The sequence below is a fragment of the Mesoplodon bidens genome (assembly GCF_964165515.1).
Source record: "Mesoplodon bidens genome assembly, chromosome: 4".
NCBI classification, from domain to species: Eukaryota; Metazoa; Chordata; class Mammalia; order Artiodactyla; family Ziphiidae; genus Mesoplodon; species Mesoplodon bidens.
In genome coordinates, this window is record NC_138160.1 from 94,084,057 (window position 1) to 94,106,446 (window position 22,390).

The following is a 22,390-nucleotide window of genomic DNA, read 5'->3' on the forward strand; positions in this document are numbered from 1 at the left end:
AGTTTTTCTAGAAACCTTTCAAAATGATACTTGAATGTCAAGTATAGTTTAGAGATAGAGAAGAAAGAAAAGTTTTAAGGATTTACCCATTTAGTCTTTGCTCAATGAAACAACTGTTTCTTTTCTTAAAAGCCCTTAATTATTTTCCTTACTCAATTTACAGTGTATATAGAATCTGAGTATTGCTTAAGTTAATGTTTTTGTGTTATTTCCCTGTTTAGTTCTGAACATTTGCATGATAATTGCAATTAAAGCAAAAAGCCATCCTGATGACTGGACAGAAATTATTTGCAGTTGCTAGGGTTTTTACCCTTTGTTTTGTTTTCTTGGGATTTGGATGGTATCTTCATCTAGACAGGAAGATCTGGCTGCAACTATCATACAACAAAGCAAATCCTCTGACTGACGTGGACTTCCTGTGTAGTATCATGAGACCTGCTGCTGGTACTTCAGTGGCAAACATGGGGAATCAATAAAGCTGTTTTTCCACTGGAGTTCTAAGTTTTCTCCAATTTAATGATTGCTTCATCTAATCAGTATTTCCTTTCACGTAGTAGAAGGTTCATGTTGCTGGTGGGCTTGACTTTTGTTAATAAAAGATCCACTAACCTTCAGATCCTAAGAAACCCAAGTTTTCATTAGGGTGTATGGAAGCCCAAACCAATGTCTTGAAAGGCTGCCCTCTGCAACTGCTCTCCAGAGCCTCTTCTTGTGTTTTCGGAGTAGTTTTCTTAAAACATACAAAGAAAGTCAAGTTTTTAAATAAATAAGATTGTAGGCACTCTACATGTTAAAATTTTAACCTACATTTCCTTCAGGCATTCTCTCCCTATTGGTGTGGGGGTTTTTTGTTTTGTTTTTTTGCAGAAAATGGAGCAAATTGAATTTTTTTCAGTGTATCGCAACCCTCCTTTTTCTTAATTTTTATTTTTTAATCTAAATGATGTATGCACCATGGTGAAAAAATGAAATTATTTAGACTTGCTTATATTGAAAAGTTAGAGTGCATTTTCAAGTAATTTCTTTCTTTTTTTGTTTTTGGAGGTATGCAGGCCTCTCATTGTTGTGGCCTCTCCCGTTGCAGAGCACAGGCTCCAGATGCGCAGGCTCAGTGGCCATGGCTTACGGGCCTAGCCGCTCCACGGCATGTGGGATCTTCCCGGACCGGGGCACTAACCCATGTCCCCTGCATCGGCAGGCGGACTCTCAACCACTGAGCCACCAGGGAAGCCCAAGTAATTTTTTATATATATAAATAAATGTGTGAGATCATCTTGATGTTATAGTACATAGATTGATTCCCTCCCATTTTGAGATGTGGCTTCTTCCCTGTTTCATCCAGTCCATTCCACTCAATGTATTTTTCCTATAGGGTCCCAGGCACAATATGCAGAGCACATTGTTACTAGTAATTTAAGCGAGTACCTTCTATTATTATTTTTTTTCCTTCTCCTCTAATCTTTACTCTCATTTCCTCCCATCTGCCTCTCCCCCATAGGTACCTGCAGTAATGTATTTACATGTCCTTAAAATATGTATGTAATTTTTAATAATATGCACTGTTGTGTTTTAGAGTCTTTAACAAATGATATTGTACTTTCTTGTTGTTTTTACTTTTCTGATAAATTCTTACTTATTTGTTTCTAACTTCTCTACGTATTACTGCCCAGTGTTTCATAGAATGCATTCACTCCTCTCTAATCATCCTTTCCCTAAGTCTCTTCTGCTCCCCACTACCTTACTGGCCATTGTGTTCATGTGCAAAGACCATCCATGTACACATTCTCTGCAGACCTAAGTGAGAATTTCTCTGACGTATATCCCAGGAGTGTGATTACAGTGTCATAGGCCATACACGTCGTTCCATTTTCTGGCTTCTGCATATTTGTTGAAATCCATCAATTCAGTAAAAATCACCACCCCACTCTTGATCTCTTTGCTGCTATATGTTGATTGATTGTGCACTCCTAAAATTTTCTTTCAATGGAGTATTGAGAAAGACTGGAGGCAAATGTATATGCTCAGTCCAACATTTGAACTGGAGCTCAACCATCTCCTGTTCAATGCATTATAGTTAGCTTGGGGTGTGGTACAAAGATGAGGAGTAGGAGAGAGTGAGGAAAAGACATTCCTATTGATGGTAAGCTGTGTGCAATTGGCCGTAGGCTTTTCATTGAGACCCATTGCCTAGGAAGTGGGACATAGACTAAAATGAAAGCTTGCATCTAACTAAAGGTAGGTACTGGCAGTGATCATTGTTTCATAATTTAGAGGCAACAGCTTGACTTTCAATCCAAAAGCATGACAGCATTTCTGAAACCAAAGGCCTGTTGCCTGACCTGACCCCTGGCCCCAGCCTACAGTCCTTAATCCCATTCTGAGGTTACTGTTTTTCTTCAGTGCTACAACAAACTGTGTTACATAATGCTTGTAAAGTACAACCATTTTAGTAGTTCATTTGCCAGGACTTTCCCTTCTATTTCAAATGGTTTTATGATTGCTCTAACAAGGTACTTCTGTGAATACTGCTATGAAGTAATCAGAATTGTGTGTTCTGGGCCCATCAGCTGGGTGGCTATGAGAGGGCCGAATCCAATTTGTACTTGGACAGGGTTGGAGCAGGACTTAATAAAAAAGGTGAATGTGGGGCTTCCCTGGTGACGCAGTGGTTGAGAGTCCGCCTGCCGATGCAGGGGACACGGGTTGTACTTTACAAGCATTATGTAACACAGTTTGTTGTAGCACTGAAGAAAAACAGTAACCTCAGAATGGGATTAAGGACTGTAGGCTGGGGCCAGGGGTCAGGTCAGGCAACAGGCCTTTGGTTTCAGAAGATCCCACATGCCGCGGAGCGGCTAGGCCCGTGAGCCATGGCCACTGAGCCTGCGCGCCCGGAGCCTGTGCTCCGCAATGGGAGAGGCCACAACAGTGAGAGGCCCGTGTACCTCAAAAAAAAAAAAAAAGGTGAATGTGTATCAGGTCTGCCTACATCTCAAGATCAACACCCATGGCAATGTCAGCACTTTTTCAAATTAGAGTTTTCTGGGTAAAATCTGTCAGGGATACCTTTGGTTGGATTTGAACAACCTCAGTGAAAAATAGTCAAGCAAACCCCAGATGACAAGGCATTCAGCTATATTTTAAGGCATGTAACCTCCTTTTTTCCGTTCTCCATACCAATTAAATTGTCCAAAGTACAGATTCCTATTCTACAGTGTTCAGAGCAGTTGTTCCACCACAGTCCTACTCTGTCTTGCCCAAATTGGACCTCAGCAGCTCATAATTGCATCTCACTGAGATTAGTGGAAATGACAGCTTGTAGAGGCATTGTGATCTTGGGGATTGAGCACTTGATTTGGAGTCACGATTCTGCCTACTGTTACCTGCAGTTTTCTTATCTGTACACTTTAGATAAGGGTAATACAAGTCTCCCTGCTATGTTAAAAGTTACTATGAAGACCAAAAAATAATATACCTGAGAGTTTAAAAGGTTTGCGTTTCTGGTGTTATGGTCTGACTTGTGTCTCTGATGTTTCCTTCCCTCAACTTCATATACTGAAATTCTAAATCCCAGGACTTCAAATGTGACTGTAATTGGAAATAAGGTTTTTAAAGAGTTGATTAAGTTAAAATGAGATCTTTAGAGTGGGCCCTAATCCAATATGACTCGTGTCCTTATAAGGAGAGGAAATTTGGACACATAAAGACAGATACCAGAAATGGCAGCCTAGGCAGACTAACACAAGTACCTTCTAGTGCATTGGAGTATCAGTCAGGCATATCGGATTCTAAACTTCTTACTGTTTTCTACTTGTTTGCTCTTTTAAAAAAGGTTTGTTTACTTGGGGCTTTAAAAAGATGATGCAAAGATTAGTTAAAAACTGAAACTACTCTATGAAACAAACTTCTTATTTAGCATATTAATATTTAACTTTAGCAGGCATAGCAGCAAATGATAAATGTTATACAGATAATCTTGGGCCTAACAGTCAGTTCCTCACTGTGGTATTGGTAAAGGCTTTTACCAGGGGAGATTTAGCCCAGCCTCTGGCATAGTTCTAGCCTGAGTCTTCTTGTTCAGTTGTCCCATTCCAAAACTCCCACCTGAATTACCCACAATTTAAACTATCCTCTTTGCTTCCAGTATCAATGAGGTTATTCTCGCTGGTGATCACCTAAGGGATTTCCCACTGCACTTTTCTCTCCCTAGCTGGGGCCCCATATTCCAGTGTGGCTCTGTTAGTGTCCCTGGTCACACTGAATTAGCCAGGGGAAACTCAGTCATTGACTCAACTTGGTTATTGAGCTGCTCCCCAGTCAGATCTCTTTGAGTCCACAACTATTCGATCTAAAACTCAGGAGTTACAGCAACCATGCCTTCCATGTGTAGCCAGAGTGATGAATGGAGCAAAGCTGAGCAGAGGGGGATTCCCAACAGTGTACATGTCCTTAGTTCAAATCGTCCTGCATCTCCAGCTGCATTCTTAAGCCTGAGTTTTGTAAAATACTCTGGTATTATTATAAGATTTTCCTTTTAACTTAATTAGTTCAAGTTAGTTTCTGTCATATGTTTACAAAAGCAACCCAATTAATACAACGTCCGGCATACCTGCCTTCAGTGGCTCAAAGTTTATTTTTCGAGGTGCAGGCTTTCTATGCTAATTACACAGACTTGTATTTCAAACATCATTTCAATTTCTCTCTAAAATTTTTTAATGTTCAGAAAAAGAAACTGTGATACACACAGCTTTGCCAAGAAGTTTCACCTTGACTGACCCTGAGTGCGGCAGTGGGGAAGGTTTTATAGGCCTTTTTGGCTTTAGACAGGAAAAGGATGACCTGGATGTGGTCTGTGCTGAGGCTCCATTTCTTGACATGAATGTCACCTCTAAAGATACCCACTCCTGCTGCTCTGTCCTGATGTGGAGTTATCTATTTCACGGAGCTTTGTAAACTCAAGATCATTCATACAGCAAAAATTGGTCCAAAATTCTCTCTGTTCCAGGCTCTATAGTAGAAGTAGAGGTAAAATCTGAAAAAGACAGGTTTTGCCCCCAAGGAGTTCTCAGTGTGACGGGGGCAGACAGGTAAACAAACAACTACAGTGCTATCTGAAAGGCATCGTCATGGGGCAAAGGGTTAAAGGAGGAAAGGATTCATTTGCTTAGCGTGGTGTATTTGAGGAAGGCCTCATGGAGTAGGCAATATGGGAGATTTGCCTCAAAATATGGCCGTTGGCCTCAATGCAAACGGCTTAGCAAAGCCATGGCATGGCTGAGTATTGTGGGAGAGCAAGTGAGAGAGGGACAACAGGAGATGAGACTGGAGAGTAGGTAAGACAGAATCCTGTGGACCTTTGTACCCTGCAATGGGGGTTGGTGTTTCCTCAGCCGATCTATACTGCTCTAAATTTAAGTGTATATAAAAATCTCCTGAAGTGTTTATCAAAATTCAGGCTCCTGGGCCTCATCCCCAGAAATTCTGACTCAGTAGGGTCAGGGTGGCAGCCACAAAACTTTGCTTTTAAAAAGATCCTTAGATGGACTTCCCTGATGGCACAGTGTTTAAGAATCCACCTGCCAATGCAGGGAACATGGGTTCGAGCCCTGGTCCGGAAAGATCCCACATGCCATGGAGCAACTAAGCCCGTGCACCACAACTACTGAGCCTGCGCTCTAGAGCCCACGTGCCACAACTACTGAAGCCCTTGTGCCTAGAGCCCATGCTCCTCAACAAGAGAGGCCACTGCAATGAGAAGCCCATGCACGGAAACGAGAGTAGCCCCCGTTAACCGCAACTAGAGAAAGCCTGCCTGCAGTAACAAAGACCCAACGCAGCCAAAAAAAATAAATAAATATTTCTTTTTTTAAAAAAATGAAGAGATCCTTAGAATGTCTAATATGTTGGTGGTTCATGAGAAATAATTTGAGAGACCCTGGTATAGAGGATGGGAAATTATGAGAGGGTTTTTATCAGTGGGAGTAGTATGATTAGCTTGTGTTTTAGGATCATTGGAGAAAGAGTGGATAAAGGATGTGAAAGAAGCAACAGGGCATCTGTGGAGGAGGCTGTTGCAGGGGCCCAGAGAGAGCTGACAAGGCTGTAGCAGAAGCAAGAGATAAGAGAGGAAAGACTGAGAGACCTGTAGGAAATAGAATTGACAGATAAAAGTGATAGATTAGCCTTCGGGAATTAACAAGCGGGTATCTGGCTTAGGGTAGATGGCTTAGATCGTTATGTCAGTAACCAGAATCAGTAGCTTAGGAATAAAAGCAGATTTTGAGAAAAAATTGTGATTTCAGTAATGGAACATTGAGCTATACAAAATATGCCACTATTTTATTATTAGGGAATGAGAGCCAACTAAGTAGAATAGTTACGAGCAAAGACTGCCTGGGTTGACATCCTGATTCTACTGACATATATTTTATTTTTTTATTTTTTATTTTTTATTTGTTTTTTTTTTTTTTTTTGTGGTACGCAGGCCTCTCACTGCTGTGGCCTCTCCCGTTGTGGAGCACAGGCTCCGGACGCGCAGGCTCAGCGGCCATGGCTCACGGGCCTAGCCGCTCTGCAGCATGTGGGATCTTCCCGGATTGGGGCACGAACCCGTGTCCCCTGCATCGGCAGGCAGACTCTCAACCACTGCGCCACCAGGGAAGCCCCTGACGTATATTTTAAATAAAAGAATGTTGTTGGATAGTGTCTCCTCATGTTGGTGGATTGTATTTTCTTTTGCTTTGCTTTAGAAAGTGGAGGGATTTGGTACTCACAGCCCAAGAACACCAATTCCCCTCCTGGGACTGTGCATGGGAATTTTACATCATTGGAGACTAAGGGACTGCCCTTCTGAAGTGCTTTGGGATTCATGGTCAAGGGGAAGAGAGTTGATAAACTGGTACCCAGGCTTCACTCTTAGTTCTGAGCCCCATCATCACTGATGGCCAATGAAATTCGGGTGTGGTTTCCATACCTGCAAGAGAAAAACAGAAATTTCCTCAACCAATTAGAAATTAACCTCTATAGATTGGGGAGAATGAGGATTAAGGAAGAGGCCTTTCTGGTTTCACTTTATATATTTCTGTATTGTTCAAATTATTTTTACATTAAGCTCGTTTCATGCATTTCTTTAGTACTTGTAATATTTTAAGATGTGTGTGCATTTGAGATTGCTGCCAACCTCAAGTAACTCTTATCGTAAGTCAAATTGAACATATTTAACTGAATGTATAGGAGTAATATAATATTGGCCTACCAAAAATGAAAAAAAAAAAAAAAAACGAAATTAACCTCTACCAGTCAGAAGTATAATAAGAGTTAAATTGAATGTTCCAGAAGTGATGGGTTAACTGGATTTTTTTTGAATGTGGTTTCTGCATTATAATGTTTTATCTATAATATAAGGAGATGTACTGAGAAAAAAAAAAACTTGGAATAAACTTCTAAGAAATTAGAGCTGGCAGAGCTTGGTGTCCAAGAGCCATTATGTAAACTGTTGGTATATTCTGAGTGGTGGAGACTACAATAAGCCTCCCATGTTATCTAAATTTTACTTTTTTCTGTTACATTTCTGAAAAGTGATCCTCTCAGCAAAAATGCAATGAGGGCAATTTTTTCTTTTGTTTTGTTATGTAATGACAGCTCCAGATCTAGTGGAAAGCATTTTTTATCTATCTCTTTTTCTATTCATCTCATAAGGCCTATTATTAAAAGATGTTTTTAGGAATAGTACTATTTTAAAATTGAATAGTTAAGGGGAAGTTTAGGAAGAGAAAATTCTAAGAACTTTTAGCAAAGAAAGTCACAAAATGAGGAAAATATTATCCCTTGGCAAAATTTTGAGGTAGGTGCACCTTGTCTTTGGTTCTTCTGATTTTACTGTTCTGGAAAGCTTACTCCCATTTTTGCTCATTCTCCACAAATCTCCTTGTAAAGATCTATGCTTTGGAAAGGTTCTGATAAAATATTCTCTTGTTCAAGAGGTGAGTGGCTGGTAAAGTTTAATTGTTTCCCTTTACCTGTATTTGCATTTTAACAGAGTTTGGAGTCCAAAGAACAAGTCTTTAATAATGTGATTTCAGACATTCTAGTCAACCCAAGGATAGAAGGACATTATGGTTTTAGAGCTCATGTTCCAGAGCCATCTGAATCATCCTATTTAAATCATTTTTATTAGTGGAGAGTGTAGAAGACAGTAGAGTCTTTCAGGCACTCTGCTCTGTGACAAATGACCAGAAGTAAGGCTACACTGAGGTAGGCCTAAAATGGGTCATAAGGTACTAGGTAGCCTACTTCACAAGTAACTCAGAGTGGAGGGAGAAGTGTCTCTCCCACTCAGCCCACAGTTCCATGCAGTCCTCAGAAGACATCCTGCAAAAGTTTATGGTACCTGCCTCTCTGATTTGTAGTAAAAAATACTAGGCCCCCTACATTAGCAGCTCCAAGCAAACTAATCTAAATGAAGCCTGTTAAACCACAAAACTTTCTCTCTAGACAGGGCCAACCTTGCTTGGGCCTATTATGAATTCCACAAATCATGAAAGAACTATAATGGAAAAAACCCTGCTTCTTAGGATCAAAGCATTGGATAAAGGAACATTCACCTAAGAATCAAAACCCATAGATCTCAATCAGTGAAGGATTTTACATGTTCTTATCTTGGACTTGTGAAATGATTCTTTTTCACTTTCTTCCACATTTGGCTCTCAATCTTACCATAGAGCACACATGTAGTGTTAATACAGGTGACTTGCTTTAGTATTTTGACTAATAAGGAGAACAGTATAAGGAGAGCTTTAAAACATGGCTTATATTTTCACCTGTATCTGCAAATGAACATGTCCTATTTTAGGACTTTATGACACCTCAAATGCCCCATAGGGACTGGGCTTTGGTACATGTGGATTATTTTCTTTTTACATCAAACTCTCCTCATCAATATCTAGGCCCCCAATTCCTGAAGAGATGAGATTATACCACCCCTCAGAACAAAAATCACCAGCCCAAATAATGTGGTCCTGTCTTAACACTGTGTCTTTGTCTCCACCTGAGACACTTTGACTATCTGGGTTTGTGAAGAGAAAGTTGGGCATGGATGGGGTGGGAGTGGGGAGAAGATGTGTAGATCAGGAGAAGTTGTGAGGAGATTTCATGGTGTTACTAGGACTCTACCTGCCCTCTGTCTCTCATTCCTTGTGGTAGGCATTATAATGGTCCCCTCAAAGATGTTCACATCCTAATCCCTGTAATCTGTGAATATGTTACCTTATATCACGAAAAGGACTTTGCAGATGTGGTTAAGGTTAAGGACCTTGAGATGGGGAGATTATCTTGGATTATGTGGACGGGTCCAACCTAATCACACAAATCTTTAAAAATGGAAGAAGAAGTCAGAAGCATGGGCTAGGAGATGAGATGTGAGAAGGACTTGATCAGCCATTGCTGGCTTTGAAGATGGAGGAAGGAGGCCACAAACCAAGAAATGCAGGTGGCCTCCAGAAGCTGTGACCAGCCCTCAGTAAACAGCCAGCAAGAAATTGGGGACCTTGATTCTATAATTGAAAAGAACTGAATTCTTCCAAGTTGAATGAGCAGAAAACAGATTATCTCCTAGTGAGAGCCTACTAGACTTCAGACCTACATGACTACATGACTGTAGGATAATAAATTTGTGTCTGTTTTAGCCTCTAAATTTGTGGTAATTTGTTACAGTACTGATAGAAAATTAATACATTCTTTGTTCCCTCTGTTCCTTTTATGATCACTCCCATTTGCTCTCCTCGGTTATTTTTCTGGCCTGTCAAACATCATTTAAGATTAAAAATAATAAGGACAACTTTTAATGAGTGCTTAAAATGTGTCAGGCCTTATGATAAATATGTTACCTGAATTATGATATCTAATTTTGAGGTAAGTACTTTGTTTTCCCCAGTTTACAGGTGACTAAACCAAGATTTGGAAAGGCTAATAGCCCAATGTCAGATTGCAATTACATAAGTGATATGACCTTGGTATCAACTGGGAATGCCTTATGCCTCTGATCCATGTAAAAATGGCTGGAATGCTGACAGTTTCTCAGTCTGTGAAAATCTAAAGCCCTTCCCAGAGATTTGGTCAAGTATGACTCTTACATTCTTTTCGATAGCTAAAGTAAAACATAAGAAATTTGAGAATTGTGAGGTTTAACTACTTACTCTCGAAACTTGCCATCAGGATATAAATTAAAGCAAGTCTCACCTCAAATTCTGCCACAAATACAAACATTTATTAAACAAATATTCATTAGGATGCAGAGCCAACACAGTTCACAGATTAGCAAGTTCCAATATTTTATCCTTTAGATACTCCAACCCCACCTCGTACAAAAGGTTCACTCAGGCAGATGTAACTACATTCCAGGGACAAGATTCTGTTACCCTTAGAGGTGGCACAAGCAACTATCAATACACCTAAACTAATGATAGAACACATGATTTCCACGAGATCAGGCGTGGATGCTGTGATGTTAATTTTACCTGTCAACCTGACTGGGCCACGAGGGCCCCAGCTATTTGGTCAAACCTTATTCTGGGTGTTTCTATGAGTCTGTTTTTGGATGAGATTAACATTTAAATTAACATTTAAGTTGGTAGATTGAGTAAAGAAGATTCCCCTCCACAGTGTGGAGTCATTGTCAGTCATCCAATCATCTGAAAGCCTGAATAGGTTGACTCTCCCCTGAGTAAGAGAAAATTTTTCCAGCCTGACCACCTTTAAAGCTGAAATCAATTTTTTTTCTGCCTCTGGACTAGAATGTAAACATTGGTTTTTCCTGTGTCTCAAGCCAGCTGGCCTTGGGACTGGAACTATACATTGGTTCTCTTGGGCCTCCAACTTGCTGACTCACCTTGCAGATTCTGGGACTTGCCACCTCCACAATCATATGAGCCTCTTCCTCTTAATAAATTCCTTTATACACACACACACACACACACATACACATGACCTATTAGTTTTGTTTTTTTTGGAGAACTCTGACGATTATGAATGCCATCCCTAAGGGTGCAGGGTATGATCCTCTCCAAAATCTTATATCTTGTTATGTTAGTTTCAAACTGATAAATGACCACAAACTAGATGTCTTAAATCAACAAAACTTTATTCTGTCATAGTTCTGGAGACTAGAAGTCAAGAATCAAGATGTCACCAGGACCATGCTCTCTGTGAGGCTCTGGGTAGAATCCTTCCTTGCCTCTTCCTAGCTTCTGGTTTTCAGTCCTTGGCATTCCTTGGCCTGCAGCTGTGTAATTCCAATCTCTGCCCCCATCTCCACTTGGCAGTCTTCCTGTGTATATCTCTCTCCTTATTTGACATAAGGACACCAGTCATTCTGAAAATGACCCACCTTACCAGCATGACTTTATCTTAGCTAATTACATTTGCAGCAGCCCTATTTCCAAATAATGCCACATTCTGAGGTACTGGGGGTTAGGAAATCAACATGTCTTTTGGGGGGACACAACTAAACCGACAGTACTTGTTTATGAAATATTTCAACCAACCCACATATAATGAAGACCCTTTAATTTCACCAATGAAATCCATTTTCAAAAATGCATCACGCTAATTAAGCCTTTAATTTCACCAAACAAAATCCATTTTTGATGTGCTAATTATCTGTGTCAGGCTAAAAACCCTCAGATGTTGGGGGGGATATGGAGAGCTGTAGGAACAAGCTGGCTGACCACTCCTTCATGGTGCATTAAGGTCAATAGTCTGCCTCTAGCGTTTCAAACTCTTGGATTGGCCAAAAAGTTCATTCGGATTTTTCTGTTAGATGAAAGAAAAATCCAAACAAACTTTTTGGCCAAGCCAATAATTGGCTTATACACAATATTGCAGAGTCTATGCTGAAGAAGTTTAAATCATAGACATTCTAATGTGTTCTGGGTTTTTTTGCCCTGTATCACCTTGGCTGCACATACATATTTCTCTATTAAGAAATTCACTCCCAGAAAACACGTCTTGCATTTGGTCAACTTTAGGCTGGTTCTTCCTATTTTTACTTACTCTATCAGGAAAGAAACAAGTTCTTCTCCTTGTCTCCTGCTTCTGTTGTTCTTGAGCGTACTCTTAGGGTCTCACTCTTTCTTCCTTAGCATTTCTCAAAGCGTATCCCTTCCAAACAAATCCATTGTTCCTCTTAAGAAGAATCCTCATGACTCCATTTGTTCGTCCTTTCCATATGAGCATTTTAACCCAGGTCTCTCTGACTTTAAAACCTGAGCTTTTTGCCATGACATTGTACTGGATCACATGTATTACACTATTTAACACCAAGAATAGTATGACTATAAAACAAGTACAGAACAGCATGCAACTGCTCATAAGACTTGGGACATTTAGTTAAAACTTGATTAACAGTGATTAATTTTCTTTTTTTTTTTTAGAAGATGTTGGGGATAGGAGTTTTTATTAATTTATTTATTTATTTTTGCTGTGTTGGGTCTTCGTTTCTGTGCGAGGGCTTTCTGTAGTTGAGGCGAGCGGGGGCCACTCTTCATCACGGTGTGCGGGCCTCTCACTATCGCGGCCTCTCTTGTTGCGGAGCACAGGCTCCAGACACGCAGGCTTAGTAGCCGTGGCTCATGGGCCTAGTTGCTCCGCGGCATGTGGGATCCTCCCAGACCAGGGCTCGAACCCGTGTCCCCTGCATTAGCAGGCAGACTCCCAACCACTGCGCCACCAGGGAAGCCCAACAGTGATTAATTTAAGAGCAATTATGCTACTGAGTTTTAGAGGAGAAATGAAATGTAAACAAAATAATTTTGGAAAAGTCCTTGATTTCATATTTAAATGGTAGAAATATATATGTTTGAAATAACTTCAGTATAGTTTCAAGCTGCATGTTAACAAATGGAATTTAAGGAAATTCTAATTACTGTTCTTTGAGCAAATGGGTAATTTTGGGTAAACCTCTGTGCTTCACAATTGCTTCCTCTGATGTTGGTAAATTGTCTCTCCTCCTTAACTAGTATGCGTATGGAAATTCTATAACTATACCTCCTTATCTGTAATTGTATCTATGTGAGAGAGATACATATGCGAATAGACTTAATTTTGTAAACTATTTGCTATTGCTCAAATTATCCCCACCTCATGGCTCCTACATATTTCTTATTAGATTGTAAGCGAATTGTATGTACCTTTGATGAGACCCAATGTGCAGCGACTGTTTGCCACATAAGCAGAAGTTTTTGTGTACCTTTCAAAATAGTCCGGTTTAGGGCTTCCCTGGTGGTGCAGTAGTTGAGAGTCCGCCTGCCGATGCAGGGGACACGGGTTCTTGCCCCAGTCCAGGAAGATCCCATATGCCGCAGAGCGGCTAGGCCCGTGAGCCATGGCCACTGAGCCTGCGCGTCCGGAGCCTGTGCTCTGCAACGGGAGAGGCCACAACAGTGAGAGGCCCGCGTACCGCAAAAAAAAAAAAAGTCCGGTTTAGTCATTGGTCTGCCACTCAAAAACTTTGTACTTTTCACTCAAGTTGCTAGATCTATAGGGATAGCAACTATCATTCATTTTGAGTATGGAAAATTCAAGATTGTGATAAAAAGTTGGAGGATGCTTCAAGTTTGCCTGCCATTTAGATGGCTTTGTGCTTGAAGTATGATTAAAAGAATACGCCTGTTTAATATCTCTGCAGAGGCTGTTGTACAATAGGAGAAGCAAATTCAAGTGCCATCAGGGGCCAAGCAGCTAACACATGATGGAAATGGACTAGACGCGGGCTCTAGTAAGCTCGGTTGTGCATGATTCTTGCAAAACCAGCAACTGTCTCTCACCTCGGCTATAAGGACCCAGAGGTGCCACTTAACCTAGTATTTTTTTGAATGAAGCTAGAAATGTATACATTTTATGTAAAATTTGCAGACATTACATTATTGGTTCAATTTCTTTGAAAAATAAAATCTATCTGTGATTTTGGTCCATTTGTTGTGAAAAACCACCAGGTTGCAACTGGTATTCTACACTGATAATTAAGATAAAAAACAAAACTTCCCTGTTGGTGCTCTATCCATCCTCTTTGCTTGGCAAAGAAATCTGTCAACAATTTAATTTAGAATTCCTTAAATGTATTTCAACAAAAATCTGTTCCTTTGTTGAGGAGGGTGTATGAGGACATGATATCCATAATTTTTTTAACTGTGGTATTATGCATTTAGAGATACCCTGGAAACAGAGATCTGCTGCATGATCTCTGACTCCATGTTTCTATGAAGTGTCCTTTCCACAACAAAATAAGACTCAGTTCTCTGTGTTAAACTCTCTCTGAATTAGTGGTACCAGTACCTTTTAAAATAGTGCCATTTTTTTTTCCTAAGTGGAAAGAATAAGTACACCTTTGTAACTTTTTTTTCCTGAACTTTAAAAGACCAATGCCAGGGACTTGGGTTAGGGGCAATAGGAGAGTGACTGCTTAACAGGTACGGGGCTTCTTTTCTGAGTGATAAAAATGTTCTGGAATTCGATAGAAGTGATCGTTGCACAACACTGTAAACATACTGGAAGTCCCTGAATTTTGCACTTTAAAGTGGTTTAAGTAGAGAATTTTGTTATGTGAATTTTGCCTCAATTTAAAGAAAAAAGTCGTTGCCATAGGGCCAAGATGCATCTTTATCATTAGAGGGGCATAAAATATCAGATAATGGTACCATATTTTCTTCTGTTTTGTTTTCTGAATAGATGGCTCCATTTCTCAAGCTCTCCTTATGTAATTCTTAACCTTTCTAATAGTCAACATAAATTTTTCTTGCGAATATGTAAATATTTCTTATCTCTGTTTATAGATGCTGTGGACTGAATTGTGATCCCCCCTTCCTCCCAAATTCATATGTTGAAGCCTTAACCCCTAATGTGACTGTATTTGAAGATAGGACTTTTAGGAGGTATTTAAGGTTAAATGAGGTCATATGGGTGGGGTCCTAATCCAATAGAATTGGTGGACTTATAAGAAGAGAAAGGTTCTCTCTCTCTCTCTTTCTCTCTGTCTCTCCATGCATGCACTGAGAAAAGACCATGTGAGCATATAGCAAGAAGGTAGCCATTTGCCAGCCAGGAAGAGAGTTCTCACTGGAACTTGACCATGTTGGTATACTGATCTCAGACTTCCAGTCTCCAGACTGGGAGGAGATAAATTTTTGTTCTTTAAGCCACCCAGTATATGGTATTTTGTTATGGCAACCAGAGCTAAGACAGTAGTTTAATGAGAATTAACCACCATTCTCTTTCTAACAACTCCTGTCTGAGTGTCCATAGAGAAACACACAAGGGAGCTACATTTCAAGGCAATGGAGTTCATCCAAAGTTGGCAGGGAGTGGCTACATATTCCCTGGTGATTTTTGGCATTAGCTTTTATGCATTGTTGAGCAGAATTTATGGTTTAGACTACACCACATATGTTCACATTCTTTTTTAAATGGCAGTTGTGACCAGAGTTGAACTTGATATGACCTGGGAGTAAATTTCGGAAATGATGGATGATGTAAGTGGACTTTCAGAATTATTTTCAGGGCTTTGTATCCACAAACTGTCTGTGGAATTTCTGTGCAATTAAGTGAGCTTCATCAATGTCAGTTGGGATCATTGGAGGGAGATAGGAACTCTGATGATGAAATAGCCAGTCTTGCAAGGCCAGTTTTAAGCTAAGCCATAACTATTTACTGCTTCCAAGTCTCCTCCTTATCCTTTCAGGCTGCCCTGTATTGGTTGTAGTGGCAACGTGGCACCATGAGGCCTGTGCCACTGGCTTCTGCTTGCAACACTGGGCGAGACTGATCCCCTCCTTAGGATGTGGTCCAGCTCCCAGTGCTACATGCTGTCATTCACATACCAGGGTCAAGTCTAATGTTGCTCTTTTCCTGGTGACTTCAGCAGTCGAAGAGCTACAACCCTACTGTGGATTTTCAATGTTAGAGGAGCAGAGATTACAGCAAGGACATAGCTACTTGTCCAGTTTTCCATATGGGTGTGCCCAACTAGAAGAAGATTGCCAAGCGTTTAGCATGGCTACATTCTTCTGCAGTGTAAGTTGGGGCATACTGGTACATGTAAAAAAATTTTTTTTTACGGGCTTCCCTGGTGGCGCAGTGGTTGAGAGTCCGCCTGCCGATGCAGGGGACACGGGTTCGTGCCCCGGTCTGGGAAGATCCCACATGCCACGGAGGAGCTGGGCCCATGAGCCATGGCCGCTGAGCCTGCGCGTCCAGAGCCTGTGCTCCACAACGGGAGAGGCCACAGCAGTGAGAGGCCCGCGTACTGCAAAAAAAAAAAAAAAAAATTTTTTTTTACGAATTTGGATGTTGCTAAGGACTTTTATTGTTCACATTGCATCTACTTCTCTGAATCTTCTCTATCTTCAGGATAGCTGCTTCTCCTATCCTGGAGGGTGAAGGACGGAACACTTTAGCATGAGAGAACTCCAGTGATCCTTCACACCCCCTGGGAGAGGAATATGCTCTCTATCCCTTCAGAATGAAGCAGGTACCCACACAACCTGTGTTTTAAAACTGTTTACCTTGAATATATAGTAATAATTGACTTTTAATGCTTTGCATGAAATGTCACTTTACCAGCTTCCCTTTCAAATAGTCAAGATAAATGAGTGAAATTGTTAATTACTTGCCCAGACTAGCCCTTTAAAAGTATAAGGTTTATACACTGTAATATATGCTGAAAGAGCTTCTATTTAGTAATACTATATGATTAAATCAAATGGATAACCTTCTTTTTAAATTTTATTTTTTAATTTAAATTTTGGTAGATTCTCTCTTCCCATGGTTCTAATACCAAAAATATGAAAGAACATACACTGAACATTCTTATTCTCATCACTTCCTTCTCCCAGTAGCTCATTTCAGCTCTCTCAGGCAACCATATGGACTCATTCCTTTGCATCCTTCTAGAAAAGTGTTTCTAAACCTTTTTTTCACCACCACTCTCCTAAGGAGCCTTTGAAGACATTTTTTCCTGATTATTGGTTCCCCCTTTAATTTGAATACACAGGTGTATTGTATATCTTTTTTTGCATTATATGTATAACCATGCTTTATATATTAAAACATTGATTTCTCCCACACAAGAACCAATTTTTACCCCTTTGGGGGTGATATCACCCCAATGAGAATGCTTATTCCAGAAGTGTTTTGTGCAAATACAAATACAAATGCATTTTATTTCCCTCCTTTTACACAGATGGTAACATATTATACACATACTAACCTTTGCTTTTTTTTACTCAAAATATCTCATGGTAATATTTTTATAATGTTGTATTAAAAGTATCCCTATTGCTTTTTAATGGATGCATAGTATTTAATTTTATAAATTTAAATTAATTTACTTAAGATAATCTAAATTAATTTATTTCATCCCAATGATGAATGTTTAGGTTATTTCCAATCTTTTCTGCTTATAAAACATGTTACCATGATTAGGATTATACATGTCAAATATTGAGGTCTGTGGTATATTAAAGATGTCATGATTTCTCTGACAGTCCTCCTTCAAGAAGTGTGGTCTGTGTCTCATACCCTTGAATCTTGGTGAACAACATGACTGCTTGACGAATAGATTATAGTAGGGATGATGTTGTACCATTTTCTGGGCTCAGGCCGTAAAAGACTTCCTATATCTTGGAACACTTGCTGATGGAGCTGGTCGCCATGGTGTGAGGAAGCCCAAACAGTACCCATGGAGTGGTTCACATGGGAAAGAACTGAGGATTCCTGGTGATAATTCTGAGCTTCCAGCTGAAAGCTAGCACCAGCTTGCTGGTCATGCATATGAACCATCTTGGATAGGAATAACTGATAATGGAATAAGGTCTTTATCTTCTTCAACTGTTCATCACCACTTAACATTAATTATAGTCACTTCTTTAAATATTCACTTCCCCTTGATTCAGTGGCACTGCACTCTCATAGTTTCTCTCTCATTTCTCTGGCTACCATTTCTCAGACTCTTTGTCTTACCGTATTCCTCTCAAACTTGAGATGTTAAGAGTTCCATAATGCTTTGTCCTAGACCACACCACCATCCTCCTCCTCCTCCTCTTCTTTTTTTTTTAAGTTTTATTTATTTTTATAGAGCAGATTCTTATTAGTTATCTATTTTGTACATATTAGTGTATATATGTCAATCCCAATCTCCCACTTCATCCCACCACCACCACTGCCCCCCCATCCTCCTCTTCATCCTCTCCCTCTCCTTCTTCTTCTTCTCCTTCTCCTTCTCCCTCTCCCTCTCCCTCTCCCTCTCCCTCTCCTTCTCCTTCTCCTTCTTCTCCTTCTCCTTCTCCTTCTTCTTCTTCCCCTTACCCTTCCCCTTTCCCTTCTTCCTTCTCTTTCCTTTTCCCTTCCCCTTCCTCCTAATATTCTCTGCAAGCCAATTCATCTGTGCACAAGTCTTCAACCATTTGGATAGAGACAATTTCAGCACAGATCTCTTTTCTGACTTCCAAGACTGTGTATTCAACATCCATTAATCCACCTCAGTCTCTCTACTTGGGTGTTTTATGGGTATCTCTCATACAGCACATACAAAACTGAACTCAAATCTCTATTTTTTTTCCAATGTAATCTACCTCAGTGAGTGGCACTGCCAGCAAAGGGAGACCAGGAAATCATCCCCTCTCATTCACTCTCCACATTTAATCTATCACCCAATCACTTTGATTTTAACTCTTACTCTTTCTTACATTTTCACTTTTATCTATCTCTACTACTATCATTCTGCACCTAGTCACAACCACTTTCACCTGGACACTACCACAGCCTTCTAACTGGTCCCCTAGGGTCCATTCTTTCCTCCTTGAATCTGTTTTCACCCAGAAGCCAATGTAATCTTTTACAATTGCAAATAAAATCATATTATCCCCTGACTAAAGCTTTGAATGGCTCTTAGAATCAATATTAAGATATTTAATATGTCTTCTAATGCCCTAAATAATCCAGCCTCCTGATTACCTTAGAAAACCTACTCTGGTGTCACCCTTCTCTTTGTCAGATGAAATGAGCTACACTGGTTGTCTCTTGAATCTTTAAACATAACATGCTCTTACCTGACTCTCTTCCTTGTTATATATGTCACAATTATAAACAAATAATTGTGCAATGAGTAGTTTTACGTCTATCATCTTTAACAGATTATAAGTCCTGCTTGTCAGATTCCCTGCTCTGTTCCCAGAATATAGCACAGGGCCTGGTACAAAGAATTAGGTAATAAAAGTTGATGCATCGGGCTTCCCTGGTGGCGCAGTGGTTGAGAGTCCGCCTGCCGATGCAGGGGACACGGGTTCGTGCCCCGGTCCAGGAGGATCCCACATGCCGTGGAGCGGCTGGGCCCGTGAGCCATGGCCGCTGAGCCTGCGCATCCGGAGCCTGTGCTCCGCAACGGGAGAGGCCACAACAGTGAGAGGCCCGCGTACCACAAAAAAAAAAAAAAAAAAAAAAAAAAAAGTTGATGCATCAATGAATAATGTTTACCTTCTCCTGGCCTGTGATTGGTAACAGATTTATATATGTGTGAAAAGATATAGCATGGTCCAGGAAGCCAATTTTTCTAGAACATTGACAGCTGTTTAAAAGTCCATTCTTAAAATTGCGACAGTCATATATCTCCATTCTCCCAATAATCCTGCCTCGAGTAAGAGAACTCCACGTCCTGGTGTTGTGCCTCAGAAGGACTGAACCTTCCCTGGGAGCCTCACTGTACTCTCCTTCATGCCTCAGAGAGAGTTACAGCTTCCTTTCTTGCATAATGAACTAGGTGCTAATAATAAGGTGCTCACACTTAGCTGGCTTCCCTGCTATCTGACCTACGTCCTTGGAAATATTTCAGTGACAGTCTGTTTAACGTACCAATATGCCCCATCATCTATCAACCTACCAACTACTGGAAAAATTTACATGTTTCATGCATGGATAATTTGACTATCCTCAGGGGGTTTTAATTCTTGTCCAAAATATAGACATTTCACCAAACTTATAATTTCCAAGTGAATTCATTGTAAATGGAGGCTTTATACAAAGAATTGCACTTGGTTCGTTATTTTCTGATATAGTATGGCAGTGCATTTCTATTAATAAAAATATATATGCTTTCAAAATTATACTCATAAGTTATTAAAAATAAGCAGTTTCCCTGACTGTTTAGGGGAATATAAAAAATATAGTCATTATGCTGAAAAGTAAATAAGAAAATCATGTGTGAATGTGCTATTTGCACCATTTCATTTATTTCATTTTTTTACTTAGTATTTGAATGGCATAATGTCCTCACCCCCCTTGTGTATCTGTAGCCATCAGCATCACTACCAAACCTTTCAAACCCAAGCATCCCAGGCATTAGCCCAGGGACAAAGACTTCTGCAGCCACTACTTGGCCCAGGCAGAAGTTAGAGAGGGGACACCGCACATCTGGCTGTTCCAAAAGCAGAGCCCAAGCCCACCACCATAGCAGTTGCTACAGGAACACTTCCTGTTCCCTGTCCCTGAAGCTTCTAAGCTCAAGGTGCCTTTGACCCTTTCCATTCTCAGAGCTGTTCTCTTTGAAATGCATTCTAGGCCATGGTTTTCTCCATTGTCTGTTTTCTTTCAGGGATTCCTCATCATGTTTTGTTTTTCTTTGTTTTCAGAATTTTAAAATTCTTTTCTGTCACTTTTAAGGATTTAGGGCAGAAATAGACACAGCCTTGTGTTCTCAGAGCACCACCTTGATCCAAACTCCAGAGCATTTGTTGTTGTTTTATGAGCAGTGAACCACAAAATTTTGTGTAAGGCATGTTACAAATGTTTCCCAAGTGTTCCTGAGAGATTTTTTTCTTTAATTCTTTACATTGATATAATGTTTCTGAATACATTAAGCATTTTCATATGAATTATCCTATTCTTTCCTAACACAACTACTTTTCACTTTGCTCTTTTTAAATGATATCTATTGTATGCTGGGTGATGGATAAGAAATACAGTTAAGATATGGAATACAAACCTTGTTGAATTTTGCTCTGGAAAATAGGCAAAAAAAATTTTTTTCCTGTGTATGTAGATTGGAAACTGAGTTTAGGACAGAATGAAGGAGTGAGAGATTGGAATCTGGAAGGTCAGGTAGGAGATTTCCACAGTAATCTAAGCACTAAACTGATGAGACCCAGGATTAAAGTGCAAATAGAATGGACAAGAAAGTATAAATGGAAGAAATATTTCAAGGAAACACATGATAGGTCTTGGCAAAATGTATGTGATTGTTGGGAAGAGGCAATCAAAGGGGATGACAAGGTTTTCAATGAAGTCTAAAGAAGACAGTGGTGTCATTTGTGGAGACAGAGAACTCAAAGGGAGCGTGTCCTATGCCCTGTGTGCACACACAGTCACACTGGTGCCTTGATCTCATTCCTATAAGCCTTGAATTCAGTGTAAGCTGATTTCATCTTGGACCCCATCCAAGAAAGTTTATTCCTGGAAGTCCTAGAAGGATTTCATTACAACATCACTTTTCACTTAACAACATGATTATGCAACTTGCATGTAATAGGAAAGTCATAATAAGGCTCCAGAGTATTTGCCTGCCCTGTAAATTAGCCCAAAGACCTGAAATCTGTAAGAAATTTTGGTAAGCCTATAAAGCCAAATTGATGCAAAGTAAGAATGCTAATAAAAATGTACAATATGACCTGTGCATTGATCCTGAATTAGTTTAGGTTTACGTTCACTGCCCAAGGAACATTACCAGTCACTGTTAGTAGTAGGATGACCTGATTAAAAAAGACTGGGCAGATAAAGTTGCCTGTGGGATGGTAGATATTTTTGGACTTCTCAGCAAGATTCCTGGAACCATTCTGTTTTCAGCCTGGCCGCGCGTGACCTCCTCTTGCAGCCCTTGGAGAAATCAATATGGCCAGGTATGGTAGGGTAGGAGAGCAGTGAACCAGCAGGGCCAAGGCTGTGCCGGGCTCCAGATCCCCAGCAGATCTGTGAGCACATTAGCATTGCCCTTTTAAGACCTGTCCTCCAAGCTTCACCCTCAAGGCCTCTAAGGTGCTTTGGTGGCCTAATTTACACTAAACAGCAAGAGGAAATGCTCTGGGGCACAGCTGCCTAGCACACTCTCTTCACTTACTCAAATATTGCCTTTTTTCCTTGGCAAAAATTTTCATTCTGAAAGCAATTTCTCCTTTCTAAACTTGTTATCTTTTGCCTTTCAGTGGATGGATCTTTTGCTGCAACATTTCAATTGTGCTTTGGGTTTTCTTTGGCTAGCTAGAACTAGTGTCTGTCTACCTATTACCGTGGAGTCCCTTTTTGAGTGTCTAGCAGCCAAAGACAAAAATCTCTGCTCAGAATGACTCCTTCTTAG

General features: G+C 40.2%; 1 long non-coding RNA gene across 2 annotated transcripts in view; it reads left to right on the forward strand.

Moving 5' to 3' along the window:
* The window catches only part of LOC308616622, a 251,019-nt gene that overhangs the window by 196,288 nt on the left and 32,341 nt on the right, over positions 1-22,390 (forward strand). The window contains exon 3 of one of the 2 annotated variants that reach the window (XR_014015734.1): positions 16,399-16,519. The exons of the other annotated variant lie outside the window; for it this stretch is intronic. This is a non-coding gene — a long non-coding RNA (uncharacterized lncRNA). The remainder of the gene's footprint in view (positions 1-16,398; positions 16,520-22,390) is intronic. 2 annotated transcript variants of the gene reach the window in all.